The following is a 27,579-nucleotide window of genomic DNA, read 5'->3' as shown; positions in this document are numbered from 1 at the left end:
AGAAATATTCTGCACATGCTCAGATGCATGACCATCCTTATTGTTTTATATGCACCAGAGTGAGCTCTGGCACTGAAGAGGTGCTGTTTGTGGCCCGAAATGCTGCTCTTTTCACCAAACACCCCCCAGGACACTGGCACAGCAAACAGCATTGTATTATGTGCCCCGTTCATATAATGAATGGTTCATCTCATGCCACTTCTGTCATGACAGCAAGATGAGATGGCTGATGGTGGTTTGAATACCTTAAGCAATTAAAATAAGAATGCACGTTTTCAAACATCCACTGTCCACCTGATTTATGGCAAGGTACAAAAGCAACCCAGTCAGTCCATTTTAAAAATAGCAAAACAAACATGAACAGTCCATTTTAAAAATAGCAAAGGAGGTGACCTAATGGACAATGAAGATGCATATTCCAGTCTCTGGCATCTGCATGCAAGAAACAAGGTGAGTCACACCACGGTCTTATCTTATCTTAAAAGAGCACAAGCTGTGATGGTTTATAATTGCCTTGCTGCCATTTCCCGACTTCCAAATTGTTTCCTGCAAGCCTATAATGGCTGATGCTTATCAGTGAGGTGCCTTCTGATAAGTTTCTGTATCATGAGACTAACACACACACATGTGCACACATGCTATTGTGGACACAAACATACAGCCTGCTCCACCACCCCTGCAAACCTTTTTTGAAAATAAGAACTGCAATCTAAGAGCAGGAAGAAAGTAGGATTGCCACAGTACAGCTCAATCCTAACCAGGAGAGGGCAGCAGAAGCTCTTTCATTGCCGACTGATGTCACCTCTTCAGTCTGTTACCTTTGAGACAGAACAGCAGCTCCTCAGACTTGGCACATAGCATTGAGGAAAGGAAGTGTGCATGACATCCTGGTTTCTTCGCCACACTTCTGCTAACAACCAACCTCTCCAGCTACGTGGCATCATTAAAAAGCCTCCACTGTTTATAGTGAGTGTCCAACACTCCTTTAGATTGGACCCTCATGTCACTACTGGCAGCGGCTGTGCACCTTTTGCCCACAGGGACATGTTTCTCTCAGAGGACGCGTTTTGGAAGCAACTTTCTTCAGCCTCTTTCCCTTTAGTCCACCCCCCAAGATCCCACTACAGTGGTACCTCTGGTTGTGAACAGGATCTGTTCTGGAGCCCCGTTCGCAACCCGAGCAGAATGCAACCTGCGTCCGCACGTGTGTGGGTCGCGATTTTCTGCTTCTGCACATGCACGTGCGCGAGTGGCGAAACCCAGAAGTAACCCTTTCCAGTACTTCCGGGTCGCCGCGGGACGCAACCTGAAAGCAAATGCAACGCAACCTGAAGCAAACGCAATGCGAGGTATTTTTTTTAAAAAAATATTTAATCATTTTTTTGATACAAGCAACAACCGCAAAAAACACTACAACAAAAACCATGATAACAATAATAGCACAATTTGACAATTCAGATTTAAATACGCTGATATACCTATGACTGCCCCCTTTTAACAATATTTTCCCACCTCTCTCTCCGCCCCCACTTCCCCCCACTATCCACCTTATCGCTTAAATATTCATTCCAGATTTCTTCATATTTATCCATTCTTAATTTGCGTCAACATACAATTTGTTCATATGTAGCTAATCTGTCCATATTATCAATCCATGTGCTCAATGGAATCTTTTTGTGGCTCTTCCAATTCATCAAAACAAGGTGTGTTTTTTTTCTTGTAATATAGCACGGTACATCCATTAAAAAAAAAAATATTAATGACTGTACTCCTTTTCTAAGGAGAATGAGATGAAAAGGCTTAGAGCTGAGAATATGTTCATCTTCGTATTCCTCTCCAATTCATCTCTGAAACATCTCTCTAACCCAGGCACTGTGGGGTTATCAGAGGCTTGACAACTTCCTGGTAATATGTGAATGTTGGGGGCGACCAAAACACTTCCAAAGATTGACACATTTATTTATCTATTCATTCATTCGGTTTATTCCACATGTGAATGGTGTATGCTATAAAGAGGCAATTTACTATTAGGAGGTGCTAAAAATAGCACTAGGGTTTTCATGTGATGGGATCCCTCACCAATCTCTATGTATCAGCAGCAGCAGAGACCATGGTGGGGCCTTCCGACAGTTCAATTGCTGCTGCCAACTGGGAGGGGTGAGGCAGTGAGGAGGCTGACATGGTGCAATCACATCAGCAGAACCAACCTGGTGCTACTGCTTTGGAGCCAATCTAGGGCAGTGTTTCCCAAACGTTTTTGGGCAACGGCACACCTGTTTACCGGAAAAAAATCTCGCGGCACACCACCATTAAAGCCCCGCCCCGTGACGTCAGCGCGCAGCGTCACGCCGGGAGGGACGCACAAAAGTGAACGTTTTTCCCCTTCCCCTTGCGGGGTGGGAGGAGGCAGCAGAGCGAGGGACTGAGGGACGGCGGCAGCTGAGGCGGCGGCGGCTGTTGTGGTGGTGGCGGCGATAGCGGGCGGAGGAGGAGCCGTCGCCGGGAGTTGTTGCTGCTGCTGCTGTTGCTGCTGCTGCCCGGACATGCCGGCCTCCTCCTCCTCCGCTGTCTCGCGCTCCTCCCTTTTGCGCGCGCTGCCCCGCCGCTCGGCACCACCACCGCGGAGCCGCCCCCGGCTCGACGCGGATCCTCGCCGCCGCCGCCTCTCGCCGCCCGCCTCGCCCGCCTCCCTCCCACGGCACACCAGCCGGTGTCTCACGGCACACTAGTGTGCCGCGGAACACCGGTTGGGAAACACTGATCTAGGGTTTGGACCACACCACCTGGTAAGCAGCAACAACAATTCAGCTGTTGGGAGGTGAGCATCACTGCCCCACCACACTGTGTGCCTCTGATATATAGATCTATTTACCTAGGCAATTTAAAAAAGAAAAGAAAATCCAGCCTCCACTATTACTTTTCTCAATTTCTTCCGGGACCACCATGACTTTAATGGCAATTTTTGACAACTAGCTAGTGAGAAGTGTTTGCTAACCTTATTCCCATATATTCCCTAAGGGGAATTGTTTCTAGGGTCTCATAGGTCTCGTTCACATGTGATGTTTAACATTAACCATAGTTAAAAAACAAAAACAAACCATAGTTAAAGCTGTGGTGCCTGTCAGGCTTTCACTTAAGCCTTAGCTTATTATGCCACAGAATGGTTAAAAGCATCAGCAAGAGCAATTTAACAGCAGTTAAATTTTAACAGCAGTTTCAATTTTTTTGCCACTTTTCAACAGCAGATCTGTAGCTTTTGGGACACAATAGATCCTTAACCATATTTAAGACAGAGGTCTAAGTTCACATACAGGACTAAGCTGTGGGTAATTTTAACTAAGGTAAATTTAACTAAGATTAAACTACAAATCTTGGTTAACAAGTGACCTTAAACCATCAATGAAGCAGCTGGACTAGGTTCACACATAACACTAAGCCATGGCTTAATAAACCATTGTCTAATAAATCATGAATTAGCATTGTATATGAACTGGACCCCATTCACACAATCCTATAAAACATCCATTGGGCGCATTTGGCCAGAGGCACTTGAAAATCTAAGGAAAGAACCTTTGGGAACAGGGAGCCAACATTTCTCCTCTGAAAGAGTGCATGATCACAAAACCGTTAGAACAACCAGGCCCTTGCGAAAATGCCAAAGCACAAATAACATTCCCATCTAATGAGGACTTTCAGAGTTCTAGACAACTCAACATTCTGTGTCGTATTGAAAGTTTTTAAAACCATAGTTCTTCTGAAAGTAGGTTTTCCAATCGCTTCATCCTCAGAATTAAAAATCTGGGAATATTAGAGATTATTAGGAACTTCAAATCTTTCTATAACATTGTTACCACAAATGACTTGGTTGGAGTCCACCAGCTTTTCACAGTGCCTGATTCTATCACTATTTTTATTCACTTTTGGTTCTTTTCGTCTCCATGGTCTGGTCTGTCCCCAATCAACAGGACTAGCAACCTGCTGCACAGATGTTGAGCCAGAGCATAGTTTGGAGTAATGTAACCTTCCACTCTCCCTGCCTTTGGAGAGTTCATATTCACACTCCTCTCTTCAGGGAGGCAGCTGCCCTAGAGGTTAGTGGAAATAATGGAGAAAATCACCATGTTCTCTCCCTCTTGTACATGTATGGACCTGTTTTCATTCAGTATCACAGTAACTCCAAGGAACATTAAGCTGCCAGTTTCCCAGACACAAATTGCTCCAGTCTTGATGAATGACAGCTTGTAGCAACAGCTTTGTCTAGCTTTAGAGGAACATTTTGACCAATACTTGCACCATCCTGCCATCCATTTATGCTGAGTCAGATAAATCAAAACCCCCAAGAAAAGCAGCCTTATGAAGGATCATCTCTTAGTGAGTGAAAACTAGGGGACCCCATAACCAGTATGCATACAACAAAGTATGTTTCAAGCAATGCAAATTCTGGTCGGACTACAGAGCAGGGCAAATATCTCCCAGGCTCTTCATCTGACTTTGAACTACCGTAAATGCCCTTTAATAGCAACACAAATAGAATATGAGGTTCATAAAACTAAAGTGCTTATGTTACTTTTTACTGCTCAATGTTAAATAGGCAATAAACAGGGGTGGGGGTGGGGGGTTCCACATGTGATGGGAATGCTCAGTTTGGACAAGGGTGTTTCAAGACATCTCTTCCATTCTACTGCAAATAATTCCAACAGACCCCCAAGTCACCCTTTTGTTTATATTTCCTAATACAACGTGATGTGCAAAGACTTAAACCACTTTGTCCAGAAAACATGCTGATTTCCTTTAATTACCTCTGCATTTAGTTTAGAAAAGCTTAGCTCATCTCTTTCACCCAATGACTCCTTTAAAACAGGCATGACCACCAGCCTCTCCAGGGCAATCTGACCCAATTTCCAGTTTCAGCTGTGGTCGCATCCCATCACTAAACAAATCATTACACCGAGAGAGTTTTCCCGGCTAGTCTGCACCCTTAACATTGCACCCTCTCTTTTGTCTTTGCCTCAGCCATCCCTCCTCCCCTGTGTGCCTTGGACATGAGCCACTTGGAGGGATCCCTCGCTGGGATTGGTGTCTCGATTATGGGAGCAAGCGAGGCCTCCCAGTGCGAGATCCTGGCCAGCACTCAGCAAGTAACTAAAGCCAAACTGTCTGACATCCATAGGACACAGCTTTCCCAGTGGGGAGCCCACTCAGGCAGACAAGCCAAGCACTTAATCTCCTGCCCTATGGGCCAGGCTGAGCCTGGTGCAAGCAGGGGGTGCAATGGTATTATGAGGCTCTCATTCTCTTGGCTAATCCCAACTTCACACTTTAACCTGATTGAGGCGTGTTTGGCTTGCCAGCCCCTCGTGCTGTTTGAGGGGATTAGGGTTCGGCTCAGCGGGATGGTAATTGCTTCCTACTGCTCCAGACCATCTTGCCCAGCCTTTAGCCATGCCATGGAAAATCCTGTCTTCATTGCCCAGTCACCAGTGGGGAGATAATGAACCTGCAGTGCAGAATTTGCTCCCCAGACTCCCCGCTTCCATCCATACCATAAGGAGGTATGAGGCACATATATATTGCACCCACAGAGGAAGGATCTGCCAGTTTGTCATGCCTGGATTGTGTCTGCTGCATGCTGTATGTTGGTGACACTCAACTCTATCAGTCTTTTCCATCTTCCAATCCAAGAGAGGTTCCTTAGCTTGTCACACTGGGAAGGAGGAGGTCAAGCAAACTGAGGCTGAATCAGAGAAATACGGAGGTCCTGTAGGATGGAAGACTGACTGCTCTGGAAGGAGGTTTGGAGCTGGTTCTCAATGGGGTGGTGCTCCCCTGAAAGACTAGGTACACAGTTCAGAAGCACTCCTGGACTTGGTGTGACCTATGTATGCTTAGGTGGTACTGGTAGATAGGGGTGCATTCTTTGGCTGATATGCCAACTGCAGCCTTATCTGGATAGGTCTAACTCAGCCAAAACATTTTGTTTTTGTTTTTTTTAAAAAAAGATATTTATTAAAGTTTTTTTTAAAATATAACAATGAAAATGAAAAATAAAAAAAACAAAATACAAAATACAACATAAAAAGTTAAAAAAACAAATATTTTTCCATAACATATCTTCCTTACACTTATTTCCCCAGAGCTCCTCGTACCTCCCTTCTTTGTATTCCACTTCAATTTGTTAGTTCAGCAAATCCTTACCATTAAGCTTTTACCCATTTGTAAACCTTTTTTTTCGTATCTCCTAAAGCATTACAGCTGGAAACCCCTTAGTTTCTATCCAACATCCTTCTAGCATTCATTAATTTTACAATATTTCTGTAAATAGTCTTTAAATTTCTTCCAGTCTTCTTTCACTATCTCTTCTCCCTGGTCTCGGATTCTGCCAGTCATATCTGCCAATTCCATGTAGTCGATCACTCAGCCAAAACATTTTGTGCCCGCTCACATCCAGGCTGGACAAGTGTATTATGCTCTTTGTGGGACTGCCCTTTGAAACTTAAGTTTTGATAGGGATAAGAATGTCAGCTTCAGTAATATATTTACCATACCAGCCACACTGGCTTCTGTGACATTTCTGAGTTGAATTTAAATGGCTAGCTTTCATCTTTTAAGTCTTAAATTGTTTGAGGGACCACCTGCACCCATCATGATGCTGCCCACACACCAAGATGTGCAGTGGCGGCTCTCATCATGCACCTACCTCCTACATCAGTGAGGTTGGTGGCCGTGAGAGGGAGGACCTTTTCTGTAGTGGCCCCACAGCTTTGCAATGCCCTTCCAGAGGGTCCAGAGAGAGCTGCCATTCATTAAGCTATCTGGAGGTCTTTAAATACATATCACCTGCTTAGCCTGTTATTGATCAATGCCTTCTGGCTTGGATTGTGGGTTGCTAGTGCTGTGAAAAGTGTTTTAACTGACAGTCTGAGTATGTTGATTGATTTTTAACAAGGATTGAAGGTTGCAAATTTTTTGTTTTGTTGATATTTTGCAAACTTTGATTTGTATGCCACCTTGTCCAGAAATAGCAGCTAGGATGTATATAAATAAAATCATGCCCAGCCCATTCTCTGTGGAAACATTGAATTCAGAAGAGATAAGCAACCTTACAGATATATAGGGATGGCATGGAAGTTTTAAAACACAAAACTTTTGCCCTCTTACACCAGCCTTTCTAAACAGCCACTACAGTGCCTGGACACAGTTTTCTTGCTAACAAGCGAGGAGATACCAACAACCGCACTCCTGATGTTCAGCCTCTAAAAATTTCCAGACTGCCAAAGTGATTGCCTGTGTGCACGTGACTGCGTCTTTCTCTCTCACTCCCACCTCCATTTCCACCTCTCTTTATCGCCTTCTAGTTATCTCCTTTGCTCCATTCAGAACTGCTTCTCCTAGAAGACAGAATTCTGATTCCTTATTAGAGTCTACTGTCAGCCTCATTTTCCTCTGGAGACTACATAGCTAAGTGCTGCGCTCTCTCACGCCACCATGCTATAAGTTAAATGGCATTAAGCCTTCAGCCAAGTGCAGGTTCTACAGATGAAAGGTTGTTGGTGTGACATTCACTAGGCAGGCTTCCTGAGGAGTGTTTTTGCTTTAAATTATCCATGTCACATAAGTCCTGAGCCAGTTGCAATCAACTCCTGGTGCTAAGCCTAAGCCTTTCCCGGCAAACAGAGGTTTTCTGGGAATAAACATGGTGGCTCCCAGGCCTATGGTGTACTGGGCCCAGCTTGAAAGCTGCTCTGACATCTGCTGCCACATCTCCAGCGCTTTTCAGATCTGTCTCTATCCCAGCCATCCCTGACCTGGCAGTCTGTGATGTCCTGTGGTGCACTAGACTCCAGCTGCATCTTGCCAGGGTTGGGAGCAGAAGAAACTCCTGTGGGGCCAAGAAGCCCCACTAGATTTTAAATGGCACCACAGCCACTCCCACCAAGCTGGTCACCAGCACCACCAACACAGCGTGCATCCTTCAAACACCTCGCCCCCATTCGTCCCTGTTGCTTGTGGGCAGTAATTAGCACCAAAGTGGCCTTGGATCCAGCCCATGGGAGTGACGCTTCCACAGCTGCTGGCCTTGCTGTGCCTGCTGGAGGCATGCAGACAACAGCCAGGAGACAGGTAGGATCAGCCGACAGCCAGCGGGTGGTGAAAATGGATCGCATTTCCCAGGGGAATACCCTGCACTTGTGCCAAAGGCAAGCACACTTGCAACGCCGCTCCCCTTTGACACACTTATTTAGATTCAAAGCAGGAATCTACACCTGTGGGTTAAGAATATTGCACAAAGCACACTGGATAGCATAGAATCAACACCAGTTGTTTTGTTCTGGCCAGCCATGGGATGGCAGGCTCTTGGAGGGCATGTTAAGAATGCCACCCATTATATCGGACTGACAACACAGACTCCGGAGGTGACATGGCAACACTTTAAAGGTAGAAAGAACCCCCCCCAAAGGATTTTAAGCATCACAGTGTTCTGAATGGGCCTTTAAAAAAAGTAATCTCCCTCTGTCTCCCCCCAAAACACATTCAAAACTGCAGGCCAGCAGGCAGGTACTTGTAAATTCAAATGCAATTTACTGCAGCAGCAGTTGCCTCCTTCCTCTCCCGCTGTGACTGGAAAGCTGAAATGTATTTAGCCCCCTGCATGCAAATGAGATACTCTGGCCAATTCAATCTCTGTGGGATGGAATATCAGGGAAGGATCCTCAGACCTTCACCCATGTATCCCCCCTCCCCCTCCCCCCCCCCGCCATCACTGCTCCATCTAGAAATTAGATGAGAGAGTCTGAGAGTCACAGACAATAAGGGTTCAAATCTGTTTAATGTCTTAAAGAGAAGGGTGCAATGGAATTAGTGCATTGGCAGATACCTTCCCAGGGAGAAGAAATTGAGCACTAAAGAGCGAAGGAAGCACAACAAGAACTGACAGCTGGGAGGTGAAGCATGACACATCCCACTTGGGAACAACAATGGTTATGAATTGGATTAAGCACTGGAATAAGCTGCCCAGGGAAGGGATGCATTTACCACCACTCCTAGGTTGCAAAGCAAAACCAGGAGCTTTCCTAGAGGTGACACGTGTAGCCAAAGACAAGGTTTTTTAAAATAATAATAATAATAGAATGGGCTTAGTGTTAACAAGAGGAAATACCCTGGCCTGTGCCAGGAGGGTGGGTGAGAGAAACCCTTCTCATCTTGCAATTCTGTCTTTGTGTTTTGAGACAGTGTTTTGTATATTAATTTGGTTTGTTGTTGCTGTTTTCCGACCCAAGGACAGCTGCGTTTTACAGTGTCATGCTTAGAGGCAAACTTCAAACATCCAGACTGAGCATAGACAATACTGGCTCTGGAATTTGTAGAGGAAGACATTCACAACAAGCCCTTTGATCATGATTCTAATCAATTCAGGGCTTCCTGGCAGACAGGATACTGCAAGGAATTTGATGGGTTTCACATATTCTCCCATTTCCTGGTTCCCAGATTTGATAAAACCCTACATATTAAGTTTTCTCTGTAATTTGAAATGGTGCAGAAACACACTTGATTTGCTTCCAAAATAACAGGACTCAAGAGATCACTAACTATATACAACACCACCCCCACCCCGCCGTGTGTTCCGTGAAGGAACAGCAAATAGGGCGACTGGATCGCACAATACCAGAAACTGTACAGAGCAGCTTCAGATGTGACAGAGATGCAAAGAAAATAGGAAGCCTCTGCACCTTGTGCTTCTGAGGCAAGACCAAGACGTGTTTGCATGCTGCTTATTGTACCAAGGTCTTAAGAACACCCACTACAATGGGTGGGGGGAAAGTCCAATACCAGCTGCAGGGAAAAGAAGCAGCACTTTAGGTTCTGTGACCCAGAAGAAATGTCACAGCTAGGCAGTGCTGCATGACAGGTTTAATCCAATATAAGGAATGTCTGAAATTCTTTGCAGGAACTTTATCCACCTCCCTGACCCTGACTGCACGTACAGCCACTAACTAAATTCCAGGTGAATAAACAATGAGTTTCACTTCTCCAAACACAGTACTGCTGTTAGGGACTATGGTTATTGACCATATTATGAAGGAGCAGGAGCTGTCAGAATGGTAAATGTGAGGCCTAAGAAGGGTGCCATGTTCTAATGGAAATAAAAAGGGCAATTAGCACCTTCATTAGGGATGAAAACCTCAGAGAGGATAACTTGCTTTCAAAATTCCTGTGTTACTTCTCAACATGGATTTTCAGAAATTCACAGGCCTGCTCAACTATGTGCGGTGTGAAACGTGAAGCATAGGCTGTGGATGTGGCTGCCACCAGGTCTTTTAGGAATGTTTGCATGAAGTGTACCTAAAGTCTGCCCTCTTGCTCACCAGGATCTCATTTTTCATTAAGGATAACATTTAAACCATTGGCTTCTCATGTCCTGCCACAGTGCCAAGAAGTTTTCTCACTACATTCTCAACAAAGCCCAATGCACCTTTTCCCTCTGTTTTTTCATCTTGCCAAGAGAGGCAATGTTAGTGGACATGTCCTACCAGGGCCATTGAGACAGGTGACTCGTTGCAAACTGTCTGGATCACAAGATTTATAAAATTAGCACACAGAGCAGTTCCTGGTTTCAATCATTTCTTGTTTTCTCCCCAGGGGACAAGTGAGAGCTACTTACAGAAATCAATGGAGAAATCCAGAATTTCAGTGCAGCTGTGACAGAAGACCAACGTGCCACCTCCTAAACAAAAGAGGCACTGCTAACGTACTGCTCTTTATTGTCGTGTTTGTAGGGAGCCATCCTTGCACTTGGGGCCAGGGTAACAGAGGTGACACCTACAGTGGTACATGAACTATCCTGCAGTGGATCTGCCCCATCCAAATTCCATCTGCCATGTATCCTTCCTCATACATCCAAATCTAGAACAAAAAGTGTTACTGGTGGGTGATTGAGAGAGAGGAAGTAGTGAGCCCATTTGATGCACCTGGAAAAAAACCCCTAATTTTCCTTTCCATCTACTGCTCCCCTTGCAGTATTTCTTAACATAAGCTGTTACCAGCATAAGACTTCCACCACTGCTACCCCATAGGTTACCATAACTTATTATATATTTATATCTTGCGTTTACACCCCCCCTTCCTCCAAGGAGCTCAAGGTGGTGTACATGGTTTCTTCCTCCCCAATTTACCCTCACAACAGTCCTGCGAGGTGGGCTGCCTAAGATACTGTGAATAGTCCAAGGTTACCCAAAGAGTTTCATGGGGACTGGGGGATTGAACCCTGGCCTCCCAGGTCCTAGTCCAACACTCGAACTACTGTGCCACACGGGCACATATGAAACAGTCTTATCCTGAGTCAGACCATTGGTCTGCCTAGCTCAGCATTTCATACTCTTGGCTAGCATCACTCTTCAGGATCTCAGAAAGAGGTCGCTCCCAGCCTGCTTCCTGAAATCCTTTAGCCGATTCTGTGTTCAGGACCTTCTGTATGCAAAGCATGCGCTTGAGCCATGGCCCCTCAAAAATTCAGCGCTGTCTTTCCTGACTCCTCACTGCCAATAATCACAGCCATCCATTACTGGGCAGCTGCTGCCACTGCCAATTATGTGCTGAGTAAATCAATGGGCTGTAATTGCACTATTAAGATCTCATTACGCCCCTGACTCTGCAGCCCCAGCAGCTTGCACTACGCTGTGACAATTTGGCTCCCACTGCCAAGCGGCCACAGCTGCTGACTCAATTGTTTTTTTGTGGTGTTTTTTTTTTTACCCACTTCTGGCCACCACATTATAAAGATACAAACAAACTGGAAAGGATTCGTACTAAAGAAACAAGGACAAATAAAGGGTTTACAGAATGCACAACATATAAAGGGGAAATAGGACCAACCACATTTAGCTTATGGAAGTGATGGGGACAAGAGGCACTGTCAAATATCTTAAAAGGTTTCTTTTTAAAAGAAATATGATTTACCAGGGACTGGTTTCATCTTGCTCACGTGATGCAAGGTTAGCATGAACAAGGGAAATATGACTCTGGAGACAGATTCATAGAACTGTTGCCTTCTCTTCTGCACCACAATCCCACTAAATTGTATTCTTCTAATCATGAAGATCTACATGGAATAAGGTTTTTTGAAGGACACACTCCTGTTGGGATCCCAGACAATGCAGCTCCAAAGCCCAGCGCTTGGTGGTCACTTGGCACAACCAAGTCCTAGGTGGACCACCACCACCAAGGGCCTGAAAAAGGCTTCCACTCTGGGAAGTGCTCACTATGGGAAAAAGGGGGCGGGTGATTCCCAGAGTTGCTGTGCTTTCTGCCTCTGATTGGTGTTGTTGCTAATTAACTAATTACCCCCTTATCTAAATATCTTGGGAACAGCCATTTAATTATGGTTCTGAGTCATCATGGATATCAAGATCTCTTTGTTTGGGCGTAAATGACTTTCTACATATCTCAATCCATCCATGTGTTTCTCTCTATCCATTTCTAGTGCAGGAGAGGTGAACACAGCACCTCCCATTGGAGATAAGCAGATCGCTTGTTGTAGTGAAGCCTGTTTGGCAATACAGCTTCCAGACAGGAGTTTATTGTGAAATGGGTACTGTCATGCATACAAGTCTTTTTTGTGTGATGTCCACATAACGTTGTAATCATTAAAATACCAACTCATACTTTATTTTTTTACACTTAATCGAGATATCCCCTTATCAAATAAAATCCTACAAGTAAAAAAATAACCTGTTCTATATCTTCCATCATCGTTGCTGGTGGTTGCTGGGAATCGCAAGTGGGGAAAGTCCTGTTTTGAGCTTCCCTTTGGCATCTGGCTGGTCACTGTAAGAAAAGGCTCCTGGATTGGATGGACTATTGATCTGATCCAGCAGGCTATTCACTGGTGTGTAAGCTCATTCATGCATTTGTTGTTGTTTAGGTGGACAGTTTGTCACATTAACGGTGCTGTTTTCGTAAGCAGACTTTAGCACTACACTCCCTTACTTCCATCTGCTCTTCACCTGAACTTAAAGTCATTTTGTTTCTGGTGGCCCAAATGATATTTCCATCAGTTGCTGCATGCTGGAAGCATTCTCGAATGTTAACAACCCAGTTAGAGGAGCCATTCTCTCATGATCCCCACACAGTACATGTGGGGAATCACCTTGGAGGCTAGAATGGCAGTACATACATTCGACTTTCAATAATAATAATGATGATGATGACGATAAGTCTTTAGCAACAATCCCCCTTTGTCAGTCTTGTGCAAGCTTTAGTCAGGTAATTTTCACTCTTGCATAAGACCGCAGTATTAAAAATTAATAAACAAACACAGGGAAATTGATATTGCCCTCCCTCACTTCATTTTGCCCATTGTGAAATGTGGTAGCTAAAGTTTTGGCTGTTGTGCTCTTGCACACTTCCTGCAGAATTTTTTTTTTAAAGGGACACATGCAGGGATTCAGAAATACCTATGTGCACGCCCAAAACAGAAAAAATCTGTAGAGGGTGCGGTGGGGTAATGGAGGAGAGGGACAAAAACACATAAGAGACTAGATATATCCCATGAAGCACCACCCACTGGTATAGACAGCAACAGCAGAATATCAATTGCTATCCATGACTTTGGGACAAAAAGAGGAATGTGTGGAAGCTACAGTGCCAAACATGCACAAATGGAATCTGAACTACCCACTTTTGATAGAAGGCTCCCATATGGAAGCACCCCTAGATTCAGTGCTATGGATCATGCCTTAGGCCTGGAAGGCTTTGCACCTAACAGAATCCTCATTTGCCTGACCTTCGCCACCAAAGGGGAATTGATAACCTGCACTGCTCCAGAATGGACTCCAGGAGGCACTGTGCTTCAAGAAGACCAAATAACTTTACACTCTGTGGTTATGCATAATAAGTTTCATCACTGTCTCTTCTTCCAGCCGGATAGGATGGCTGGCACTAGGCATGTCCCTGTCAGCATGGAGCTCCTTGTTTTTATAGACACTCATCCAAGGTGAAAATGAGAAAGCTATGGTCTCTTTCTTCCGTGCTGGTGCTAGTTCCCACAGGGGGCTTTTCAGGGATGGTGTTGTGCTCAGAGTTCATTTTACTCCCACTGCGATGGCTTTACTTCGCTAATAAGTGTGAAGTGGGCATTCTCACCTGTGCAGATCTGAGAAAGGTGAAGATAAAGCTAAGCCAAGCTGAGAATTGAGTCCTGTTTGTACTGGGATTCTGCAGTCAGCCCACTAAGAGGCAGAGAGGCACAGGCCTGCAACACTCACTTTATAATATATTCAGTGTGTTATACAGGCTTGGCTGAATCCTATGGTTTGCAAAAGTACCCCCCCCCCAATATCTTCAAGGAAAAAACCCTGTGGGGGGGGAATCCTTCCCCCACAAAAGCCCAATAAGTAACGAGAGTGCTCAGTAACCGCAGAATGCTGACTTACTATTAAGCAGGTGAAATGGAGAGTGGGAAACTGGGTGGGAGGGGGAATGGATTGGGTTATTGTGGCACTGGCTGGCTGGAAGAGTGAACAGAAGGAGCAGGGTACAGGTCCCACTCATGCAATTCTGTGACTACACTTGCAACATCAGATCACACAGCAACAGAAGACCACAATATCTTTCACTGCAAGCCTATGTCATTCTTATCTTACAATATGTTATTATGGACTGAGCACAAAGCTTGGGATTTTTCAGGGCATTAATAAAAATTACCAGAATGCATACAGTATTTTGTACAAATGAGTTCAGAAACTGTGAATTCTGTCCATAAATTGCTAATTTAGTCACATAAATTAAACATGAGAAATTTTGAACATGTTTAAATTCTAATGTATACAATGGCCCCGCGTTTGAAAATGCCTCCTTTTCAAACTATTGAATTGTTAAGACTGTAGACGACAAGTGCATTTTCAAGTACACCCAAGTAGGAAATAAGTGGGACCTGTGGGATGGCTGGGTCAGTGGAATCAGGTTTCTCAACATCATGGAAGCAGAATTTAAATTTGGCTAGGAAGATGGGGAGGGGGAGTTAATGGGTGTTATAATTAGGAATTTGTGGCTTTCGGACATTGCCAGCCGTGTGTGTGTGTGTGTGTGTGTGTGTGTGACAGATGCAGGACGTTGCAGGGTGGGGGGAATTGAGTGCAGGATGCAACACAATACAGTTTCTTATCAGCAACAACAAAGATTGGTGGGTAGCTCTATTTGTAGCCTGAATCAGCTGTATGGTGTGCAGCAACCTGACAATGTAACCTGAGAACAAGAAGACCTGCATCAGATAACTTTGTCCTCCTTCACCTTGCGGGGACAGTTCCTTTTATGATCCCTCATATCATACAATGGTTGGGACAGTGACACTTTAAAGAGAGAGAACTGAAATGCACTATAAATGTGAAAGAGAGGCCTTGCTATTAAAAAGGTAATCTTCATTGCTTTACTCATATCCCACCTCTGATTAAAACACTCCAGACAAATGTTTTACATGTGATGTGTTTCTGATTAGCACACAATCTATGTATCTCATACAGTTTAAGGAAAGATTCCATTCACCTTCTGCATTCCCACCAATGGAAGTCAGCTCAAATTTTTTTTAAAGGAAGTCTTCATTTGCACAAAAACCATAGATTGCACTGAGAATCTCGAGGACCCAATGGAAGAGACACCTTCTCACAATAAATATCCTGCGAAATAAAAGCCTGGTGGGTTTATTTTTATCAGTTTTGACTGAAGCTGGTTTTCTGTTGACATTTATACTCCTTCCTCATTATCGGCTCCCTGCCTTCCCACAGCCAAGATGAAAGTGAGGAATGAGATTTCTGAATGGTGGGGCCCTGGGTGCAAAAACCTGCATGGAGAAAATGTGTGCCAGATCAACCACACTTACACACACACACACACACACACACACACACACACACGGGATAAGTGTCTAGGTAATTGCTTGGGTGCAGAGAGGGGTTGCAGGGGACAGTGCTTAGAACTTCTGAAATCAGTGTTAAGAGGTCAGGTATCAAAAGAAACAAAAGCGTGTCCTCCTGCAGAAAGTGTCTCCTACAATGCCTTTATTCTCCATGTGTTTCTCGTCTTCAGAGTCCTGAGGGACTGTTCTGGAGTGAGTGTCAGAGGACAGGAGCAATTAGACAGTTGGACACAAGAGTTCCTTCCTTCACTATAAACATCTCCCAAAGTTCCTTCCTTTTCTATTATCAGCCCAGGTACGTAAAGAAATGGGGACAATAAAAGATGAAGAGGACACAAGCACATCAGGGCCAACTCTCTACTTTCACAACCAGGCTGTCAGCCAGTTCCTGTACTAACAAAAGGGCAAATTATACATTACATGCAAATGCACGTAACAACTGCTTTATTAAATGCACAGCAGCAATTTTGAGCAAAGGCATCAGGGTGCTTATATTCTTCTCTGCTTGGCAGCTTTCATGATTTGGAAACTACAGGGGGAAAAGGAAGCTAAGGGAAGGAATTTTTTAGTGGAAAAATTAAGCACTCCTTCCCAACTGCTGCTCAAAAACTGCAGCTTCCCAAATGCAGTCACGTGGAACATGAATGGCTTCCTAGAAAGAGAGGAGGCCAGCCATGTCTTTCTCCAAATAATTGTAGCGCATGTTACCAGCATCCCAAGGAACTGGCACTAGGCATTTGAATAAGAGCTGGCATTGCATCTCCTGCCAAGCAGACAGCAGTTGGCAGGCACAGCACCATTTCTTTGAGACTAGTATCATAGCCTCCAGTCATAGGGTAGGTGGCAGCAGTTCAGACCTTGGTATTAGCATGTCCAGTCAGTGCCCGGGTCTCTGCCACCCAGACAGCCAGACAGCGACCAGCCTTTAGTTAAGCAAACAATGATCAAAACACTTCCATGTAAGCCCTTACTCTGCTTTCCCCACTACGGCTTGCTATGAGACACACATCACTTTGGACATTTCCTGAGCTACAATAACCACACAAAAATGCCTTGCTCATGATCCCTTCTTATTCCTTTGCAATAATCATTCTACAAGTAGCTCCAGTGAAGAGCAGCAGGAAAAGACCAGTAAGCTAGATGAGCCCATTTCATGGTAACATTTAGTGGTTGCTTCAACAGGGGCTGCCCAGTTCCCCATGTGTGCAAGACACCACTAAAACTAATAGAGGACATCTCTATTCTGTACTCTGTATTCTGTTCCATGCCTGTTGGGATATCAAACATCCCAACAGGCATGGAAGTAAAGAAGAACTCTGCATTGAACATGGGAGCAATGGAAAAAGCAGGCAGGCAGCTAACAAATATATGGCAAGCAATGCAAATCCATGACACAGAAGAAAGGTCATCTGAAGCACAGATATTATCTGAATATCTGAAGGACTCTGATGAATCCAACACTCGGGGGGGGGGGTAGGATTGCTTCAAACATGAAACAATTTCAGCACCAACAGCTCTTCCATCTAGGAAAAAGCATGCAACCCTTGTAAAGACATGTGACGACTGCATATATGTGGCAATAAGAGGCAACAAGTCAGTGAGTATCAGTGGCCGGGAGGGACTGCTGCCCTCACATGTTGTTTGTGGCTTCCTAGAGGCATCTAGTTGGTTGCTGTGGAAATTTATTTATTTATATTTTTCCTCACCAAAGCAACTTACATATAATTGCCATAAGAAATCAACAAGAATGTCAAGGCAGTAGCAGTGGAGCAGAACGCTGGATTAAATAGATCTGTGGTATGTTCTTAGGGTACGTGCAACGTGTGCTTTCAATGTAGACAAACATTTTTGTTTGAAACAGGCCTCAGATCAGGGATAGGCCATTCTGTGGGCATTCAGTAGCTGTGGAATTCCCAACTCCCATCAGCCCCAGCCAGGATGACCAGGGTACATGGATTATGGTGCAACTATATCTGGAGGACTATAGGTTCATGATTCCAGCACCCTACAGCCAATGCACATAAGTTGTGAAAATGGGGGGGGGGGAATGCAGTGTGAAAACAAAAAGACTAAGGACACACACACCCTACGTCAACCAAACTGGTGTAAGTTATCATTTTATCAAAGGAACTCTGGGAATTGTAGTTTTAGTTGAGTTCTCTTTATAGATAGATCACTCACTCCATCACAGAACAAGCTGATGTTGTAACTGGAGAGATGCCCTGATTCATAGGCAAAATTTCTCATTTCATTTAACTCCTTTAAATATTGATGCGCATGCATTGTACACTTTTGCCACTTTAATTCTCTCTCATTAAGAGTTCATTTCTTAGTGTCCACTTTGGGTGAGGAGAAGGGAAGTTCCACGTCACGACCTAGGAATACTTGGTGTTCTCGCATCACCATAAGATGCTGCTATAAGGCGCCCAGTGTGAATGCACACCAGCCCCACAGACATGCAAGACCCAGCTGGTAGGAAGTGGAATACATGCATAGAAATGAGGAAGGGATTCTGCTTTGGGCACCCGCCAGGCATTCATTATGTTCCTGGGTATGAAATCAACAATGTCTAATTAGCAAACACATTTCCTGCCTGGCGCTCAGAGAGCTGTATGCTAATTAAATATTGCAAGGATCTCAAGGCATTTCTGACACTGCGTTAGATACGGCAGGCTACAGCAAACTAGCCCCTTGTCCACTGACACTGCGGCAAGGAAAGCGTGTCTTTTTGGCTGGGTGAGCAATCTTCATACATCTCTCTTTTCAGACAGGAAGCAGGGCCCCATCTGCCTTCTTGCAGCCATTTATTAGGGTTGGAGATTCATCAAGGGACAGAAAGTGATCAGCTTGAAATACTACCAACACATCACATCGCGCGCACACACACACACACACACACACACACAGAGTGTTGTAGCCCTAACACAGCCCAGTGAGCTAAGCAAACACAGTGAACTGCTTGGAGTTTGATTCCTGGCCTCAAGCACTGCATGACTATTCTCTGAGGCACAGCAAGGAAGGAGCTGTGAGTGCACCTCAGGGAGCACAGGCGGTTGTCTTTTAGCCTAGCAAGACAGAGGTGCCACATGAAACCACTGCAGGTATACTGTTGTCTGGTACACAAAAGGACCTCTTGGGTTATCACTCACCTCATAGTTCAGACATGCAAACAGGCAATATACGCACATGTGGCGATGCTTTTGACCACTTTAGTTCCAAAGTTTTGTAGCAGAAAGCTGCACTGAGGGAAGCAAGGCAGAAGCATCAGTGAAGTTGGTGGGGGAGTGGGAGGTAGGAGAGGTACCCCCTCCTTATTACCCTTCTAGCCTGGCTTTTCAGCAGGGAGCAGAGAATCACTGCTGAGAAAGAATGCAGTGTAATTGCCTGCAAAGTGATAGGGCTGTGGAAGTGAACCTGGAAGTGGCAGCCTTTGAAAAGCTAAGCTGTTTCATCTCTCGGCACTTCTTCTTCGCTCTCCTTGTCAGGCCCAGGCGAGATAATAAAAAGGCCACGAGGGTTTGAAATTCACACTTCAAAGTCAATATTGGAATAGTCTTGCCCTGTGCTGCCTGCCAGATTTGAGGCAGAGTGAGACTGAAGAAAAGGGGGGGGGGTGATGGCGGATGGGGACGAGGAAAGAATTAGGCTCTCTGGCCTTTGTGCTGCAATCAATCCCTTGCCGTTTTCCTTCTTTTTGCTGCCAGAGATTTCAGTTTGCTCTGGGCTCCAGCTGGCCCCTCACCCCACCACACACTGCAATTAATGGCTATCCAGGCCAATCTCCTGTATAAGATTTTTAATAGGAAATGCACCATTAAATTCAACAGCATTGCATGTAGTCAAAGCCTGCAGTCACCTTTGCTCCAGCACAGCAAAGCAGAAGCGAGCGGTGGAATAGCCCCAGGGAGCAATTGTCGCAGTCGTTAACTATAACTACTTTTATACATTTATCAGTGGTGCCCTGAGTATTGTACGGAACGGTGTATACGACATGGTCTTTATCCATAAGGGTCATATAATATCAGGAATAGACCAAAAGGGCAGGAATGGAGGAAGGCCAAGACTATCCATGAGGATGGTCTAAGGGTGGCTCAGATGGTGGGGAAAGAGCAAATGAAGCTCCCCTTCCCAGGTTGTACAGGCAACAGGGACTAAAATCCTCAAACTTCTGACCATGCAGATACATTCACAAAAGCACAGCAATATTAGTATTGTACTTAGCGATAAAGACAAACACGTCCAAACCAATTCAGAATAGGCACCTCCATTTACACTTGCGTCTTGCTTATTCAAAGTAGCACGTTGGCTCCAGTCACATCAAAGTTGAACCATGAAAACACCAACATCAGTTAGGCCATGGCTTCAGTGGCATCAGGGATGGGGGATCTGGCACCAGATCTCACTTCAGAGCACTGCCAGAGAGGATATCCAGTCTATGACTCCTGGGATGCCTTCCCAGGGTCATAGGGTTGTGCCACTCAGTTCCATTGTGTGACATCTGAAAGTGGCTGGGTCATGTCTTTTTTTACTACTGTACATTGCCTTGAGATGATTGCATAGAAGGCAATTAACAAAGCAATAATAAATTATGTCTTTTTTCCTTTCATGCCTTTGTCCAGATAATATACATAAGCAAGGTTATTTTTTTCCACAAAGCTGGAGTATACCATCCTACCTCCAATTACCATCGTGTAACTCTATATAGCATAACTCATGGGTAGGCAAAGTAAGGCCCAGGGGCTGGATCTGGCCCAATCACCTTCTAAATCCAGCCCGCTGACAGTCTGGGAATCAGCATGTTTTTACATGAGTAGAATGTGTGCTTTTATTTAAAATGCATCTTTGGGTTATTTGTTGGGCATAGGAATTCATTCTTCCCTCCCCCCAAAAATATAGTCCGCCCCCCCAAGGTCTGAGGGACAGTGGACCGGCCCCCTGCTGAAAAAGTTTGCTGACCATAACTGATCATGGAAGAATGCTCAAAATATTCTGGTAGGCATTTCACGAAGCTGCTACAATACCCTGCAGTGAAAACATGGCGCACAATACCTTTCCCCCAATGCTCACATCCCATTTCAGACATGCAAATATATTGTCACTTCGAAAATAATATTCTAATGAGGCCTGTCTTCAGGGCCAACCTCAATTCTCCCGCTGCCTCCAGAACACACATGTCTCCTTTGCTTATCTACATATTGCTGAGTTTAGGGAGGCAGAACTGCTTTCAGCTACCAGTTTCTACACACTTTGGGGAACCAGGGACACTTCACGTTTAAATATTTACCATCTACTGCATTTTTAAACAACCATAACATTTACACACATTTCAAGAACCACAAAGGCTGGTTTAGATTCTGGAATTCATGGTTATGTACGGAGCAGAGCTGTGAGATTTTGAGCACAGCCTGCTGGAAACATGGTCAGCGCATGAGTGTGCACTGAGGACAAGTCCAACTCCTTTCCCTCTATCCAAAATGTATCAGAAATGAAACAAACGCCCCAATGCCATCCTGGTACTCACCAAGAAGTTAATAACTCAGCAATTCAGGGGCCTCACATTGGTGGTGGGAATCTGGAAACTATAAGCTCTGCCTCTGGTGGCTGATAAGAATCCATAGGCCAGGCGTGGGGGACCTTTGGTCCTCCAGCTGTGGCTAAACCACAACTTCCATCAGCCCCAGAAAGCATAGCCAATGGCCAGGGATGGTGGAGAGTTGCAGTTCAGCAACAGCTGGAGGGCCAAAGATTCTGCACACCAGCTGCAGGCTTTTGGACTGCCCTTGGGAAGTTTTCAGAATTAAGACTCAGAAAGGGAACAAGGAATGACAGGCTTTCGGCTAGCATGAGTCCACAATGGGCTTGATATTGATACACTGAAGGCAGAGCCAGTGAAGGTATCTTTGCACTTGCAGCCTGGGACTTATTTTCATCTGTGTGGTGCTCCCTACCACTTGTGGGGGGAAAGGATTTAATTACATTGTAATAGTCACTGTAATTGTAAGGTCATTGTAATAATTCATCTAGGGCTGCTTTCTGAGTTGTGCAGTCTCCAGAGTCATATTACAGGAACTAGTAGAGTTTACCTCTTCCAGAAGCACATACATCAGTGTAGACATAGGCGCCGACTCCATGGGGCTTGAGGGGGCTTGAGCCCCCTCAAAATTTTTTTGGGGGGGGCTCAGCCCCCCCAATAATCTCGGGCGCCCTTGCCGCCGTCCCCCGCCTCCTCCCCACCTGCTCTCTCCCCAGCCAGCCAGCCAGCCAGCCGCGCGCCCTAGCTGGAGAGCCCCGGCCGTCCCCCGCAAGAACAGGGGAATCCCCGGGGGCGGGGGCTTCTGCCTCTAGCCCCAGGTTTCCCGCATATCAGCTGTTCCGGAGCTGATTAATAGGCAGCAGCACGCTCTCCCCTATTCGCTCGCGAGGGGGCGGCGCCACTTTATTTGCATATTCATGAGCTTATTTGCATATTCATGAGCTCATTTACATTTCACGAGCTTTCCCGGGCCCCCCCAATATTTTTTATAAGTCCGCGTCCCTGAGTGTAGAGAAGGTAGCTCAGTCAATGGAGCATGAAACTCTTAATCTCAGGATCGTGGATTCAATCCCCATGTTGGGCAAAAGATTCCTGCATTGCAGGGGGTTGGACTAGATAACCTTTGTGGTCCCTTCCAACTTTACAATTCTATGATTATATATGTACAAAAGCAGCACATTAACAGATTCCCTGAGGAATTGCTCCTTCAGACTAGGGAAAAGGCATTTCCACTAGTTGCTGGCTTTTCCTTGGATTCTGAGCCAAATGTGGGCCAACCCAAACACGGATGATTGGAATGCCTGCTGGATCTGTGCCTGGATCTGTGCCTTCTTCAAGGCCAGTGGCTGGCCAATACAACCCTTGTATGGGTGTGTGTGTGTGTGTGTGTGTGTGTGTGTGTGTAGGGTATGGACTGCCCAGAGTTCAAACCAGACGCCTAGTATCATCCATGTTTAGGGAAGTTTTTAATGTATGCCAACTTTGTGTATTTTTGGTCTTTGTGGAAGCCGCCCAGAGTGGCTGGGGAAACCCAGCCAGATGGGCGGGGTACAAATAATAAATAATTATTATTATTATTATTATTATTATTATTAGAGAGAAACAGCAAGTAGATCTACATATTCCAAGCTTTGTGAATTCCTGAACTGACATGCAAAGACCTACTATTCCATTTTTTTACCAGGAGTTGAGGGTTTTATCCACACAACAGCCCTGTGGGGTAGGTTAGAGGTGACAAACATCCAAAGTCATCATTTCAAACTGGGCCTAATTTACAAAGAAGAGACAGACCACAAACCAGACACAGCCTTCTGCTAGGAAATGGCTTTTACTAATAATGAACTCCGCCCACCAACACATCTCCAGAAGGCAAGGTGTTGACCCTTAGCTACTGCAGACAGGCGATCTGAACCCAGGCCTGCCCACTCCTAGCCTGGCACACTAATCACCACGCCATGTTGGTGTTCATCCTATGGAAGTGCTTATTCTGACCAAGCCCTGTATTATGACACCACACTCAAGTGAGACGCCTGATCCAAACACAGGGATACTGCGTTACAATAGCTTTTGTTGCAACTGAGCACCAGTGAGAGGAAATCTTCCCTTGGACCACTCCCCCCCCTACACACACATAGAGCAGAGGGGCAGCCCAGCACCTTTACCATCCAAGCAGCCTGTCTCTTCCAAGACCTGGGTTGTCTGATAGCTTATCAATAATTCACAGGTACAAATGATAGCTTGAGCTGTCAGGGTCCGGGAGCCACATGCTGTCCCGAGGAGGGGCATTTAACAACTAATGTGCTTCTGAGTTGCGGGAGGGGGGAGGAACAGCGAGGGGATAAATATTTAACCAAGTGTCGCTAAGCAAATACACTATGACTGAGTCCTGGACATTACCTTACCCTGAGACGCTCCTGGAGAACTGTTAGTGCAAGTGGCAATGGGGACTCTGCTTCAGATACAGGCAGTGGGGGAGAAAATCAGGTTTTCCTGGCCTATGTAGTTTTGTAGCATATTCTGTTTAAGTGCAAGCAACTCCCCAGGATGCTGAGTTAAGACGTAAGGTTAGGATGATTTAAATGCCAAGAGCCAAAGAAAGGAAATACTGAACGTTAGCAGTCTGTACTCAGAACAGTGAAAAAAGCACTAAAAGCAATATTAAGATCTCCATAATTATCAGTATAAATCGTTCATTAACTGGATGCCACTTTTAAGGTTTGGAGATGATAGCATAAAACTATGAAACAAAGTTATACAATTTGTCCCCTGCGCCCCCCCCCAATTGCATGGATTTTAGCTAAATTAAGTATAATACTCTTATTTCCATGTTTCCATTTCAGCAGCTGCCCTCTCTTAATTTGATACAAACCTTAATTTCTTTTATCCCACATTTCATCAATCAGTTGCCCTCTAGTTCCACAATAGGAGATATTCTCATGAGAAAATGCCAGGATAAAATTGGTTTAGTGCTAAAATACATCTGGGACATGAAACCAAATGGCTGTATATTATATGAAAGAACACCTGGCATACTTTCTAGTAAGCACATTGATTTGACATGAAAGAATGCTCTCTGCAAGAGGACTGCTGGGCAAGAGGATTGTTTGACGCCAAGCAACTCTGTTATGCAAAGTGGACAAATGCCATTCTCCCTCCCCTTAGCCTTGACTGCAGCCTGTTTGTTGATGGGAAACAATGCATAGTAATGGGCAACTGAATACAGCTAGAAACCCCTTTGTTCCAAGCATCTGTAACATGCATTGGATGGGGAATCACACCCATCCCTAAAAAGCGGGTTCCCTAGTCTGAATGTATGCTGGGATAGCTGGAAAATAAACATCCGGGGCTGCATGAAACCAAATGACAATTAAAAGAAACTGTAAGGTAAAGAGCTAGTTTGGATTTGGGAATGCTGAACTGAAATAGCGAAAGAGCCAGTACTGCCAATATACTTGCTTACCATATATCTCCTTCAACCCTTGAATGCTGAATGCATTTATATAATTTTACTTTCACTGCACTTGAACTTTTATACAGTTAGACTGACAATCCAAGGTGAACTGGCAAACCAGCCAGCAAAGCACTGTAGCCAGTTCAGCAAAAAGTTCTGCAGGTGCCCAGTCTTAAGAGGCTGGGCAAAAGAGGGTTGTAATTTGCCAGGTTTAAGGGTTCGAGTGTGTGAACGGTTCATTATATCCATGGGATGGCAGAGCTGGCGATAGCCTGCCTGAGACAGGTTGGTGCTTAGAGGTTCTGTGGATGAGAGAGTCACAAGCTTGTGACCCCATTGGTTGAGAGCAGGACCACCTACATTAAGGGCTGCAGAAGGGGGATTAAATTAAATGGAGATAGAAACAAGCTGGGATATTTCAGCTGAAACCTTCACTTCCTTGAGACTTGGGTCTGCCACCATTCTGTGCAGTTTGGGATGGTGACAGGCAGAATGATGACAAGTGAGCTCAGTAGCAAAAGAGTGAAGCACTCGTGCCAAAGAGGTGGGGGCTAATAATGACAGACCGCTCCTGTCACCGAGGCCTATGCACTTTAACTTGGGTGGGCAGCCAGGGGCAGTTCATTGTGACAAAGAATTACAAAAGGGACACAAAGGAGCCGCATGCTTCACTTCCTGTGACCTTCCCTGCAGACCGGGTGAGGTCTAATTCTTCTCATGAGCGTAGAGGCTGGGCTTTCTGTGCAAATCCCTTAACCCAGCAGCAGAATAGGTGTATTTGTTAGTGGCAGCCTGAGGGGAAATGCCTATCATCAAATGCAAAGGTTTTTGGGAAGAGGCAATGAGGGGTGTGTGTGTGTGTGTGTGTGTGTGTGTGTGTGTGCGCACAAATATATGCCCATGAGGACAAATATATATGAGGACTTCTCAGCTTTCAGAAGCAGGTGTTGGGATAGCGTAGTCAGTAGAGCATGAGGCTCTTCATCTTAAGGCTGTGGGTTTGAGCCCCATGTTGGGCAAAAAGATTCTTGCATTGGAGAGTTGGACTAGATGACTCTCACGGTCCTGTCCAACACTACAGTTCTATGATTCTACTATGCCAAGTGCTGACCCTAAAAAGTCAGCAGAGGAAAATGAATACCTCAAACATCAAATTTTGAGAAATAGCAGCAAACTGTCAATTTAAATATTTGCACTGTATTTGGGGAGAGGGTGCCACTTTTTCCCTAAGGAGAAGAAATACTTGTGCACATGTCCAGAACAGGAAAAGGTAAGTGGATGACAAGGGAGTAGTTATATAGATGGGGAGCCAGACCACCGAGCATAGGAACATTCCCCTCAAGGACGGCCCATTGGTGTAAATGGGAAACTGCTGTATAGCTGTGGAAAGCATAGGACTTAAACTGTGCCTATGTTGAACCTCATATGACAATAGCACAAAGAGAAAAAGTGGATCAGAATGACTAGTTGCAAGTTATTGTTTGCCTAGAAGCCCCTTACCACAGACGAACATGGGTAGTACTAGAAGTTGTCACCTGACAACAACTATTAAAACCGCCTGAGAAAGATCCAACTAGCCTACCATAGTTTGCACACATAGCAGTATACAGTGGTACCTCGGATTAAGAACTTAATTTGTTCTGGAGGTCCGTTCTTAACCTGAAACTGTTCTTAACCTGAGGTACCACTTTAGCTAATGGGGCCTCCCACTGATGCTGCGCCGCCGGAGCATGATTTCTGTTCTCATCTTGAAGCAAAGTTCTTAACTTGAGGTACTATTTCTGGGTTAGCGGAGTCTGTAACCTGAAGCATCTGTAACCCGAGGTACCACTGTATATTAGTTATTATAGCTAAGAATGCAAACCTCACATTCATCTGTTTACCAGACATTAGTGATGCTCACCACAACTGGGGATGACCAGCTGTACCCTGCCCTAGTTGTGGGTTTCTCAGGTGCATGGAATGGCCGATGCCAGGGCCAGACCAAGACATTTTGGCACCTGAGGTGAACCACAAAATGGCACTCCACTCTCTGCCATGGAAGGAGTGGCGATCTATATCAGGTAACAAGGTGGAGGGTGGAGAATAATGTTCTGCATTGGGAACAAGGGTGGGAGGAGAGCAGCAGCTCCTCCTATTCACCAAGAGGCCACTGTAGAAGTGGCATGGAAACGGTTGCCCAAGAAAATGGCAGATCCGGCTTCCAAGGAGTGTGCCGCAGTTGTTGCTGTTACTGCAGTGGGCAATGCATTCCTTGGAAACTGGATCTGCTGCCCCTGTGGACACTGGAGACAGTCGCCTCACCTTGCCCCATGGGTAGGTCAGCCCTGGCTGCTGCAAAAGACAGAATCTTGAATTAGATTGGCCTATGGACCTGGCCAAAAACTGCTTTTCCTGGGGAGTCCTTCTGAAAAGGGTTTGAGGAGCGATGAGATAATGCCACACAGCCCAGTCCTTCAAAGCTGCCTGACAGCAAATCCGGTTACTCCTGTCACATCTTTTACAACTCCCTTTCATCTGGATTGAATGCTTCCTTCTGAAAGCCAGAGCCAAAGGGCTTCCTGTTTCCGATCCTAATCTATGGCCTTATTTAGCAAGGCAGCACTTATGCCCTTCTTCACAACCATGTGATGCTCCCTGCCACAGTTTCCCAGTCATGTACGCATGCACCACCTTATTATAATTCTG

General features: G+C 45.2%; 1 protein-coding gene across 1 annotated transcript in view; it reads right to left on the bottom strand.

Moving 5' to 3' along the window:
• Nucleotides 1-27,579, bottom strand: part of SLIT1 (slit guidance ligand 1) — a 118,913-nt gene that overhangs the window by 35,431 nt on the left and 55,903 nt on the right. The gene's annotated exons all lie outside the window — the stretch shown is intronic.

The sequence above is a fragment of the Podarcis vaucheri genome (genome assembly GCF_965113315.1).
Source record: "Podarcis vaucheri genome assembly, chromosome: 5".
In the NCBI taxonomy this organism is placed as follows: Eukaryota; Metazoa; Chordata; class Lepidosauria; order Squamata; family Lacertidae; genus Podarcis; species Podarcis vaucheri.
Note: the sequence above shows the minus strand (reverse complement) of the source record. Positions and strands in the feature narration are given on the sequence as shown.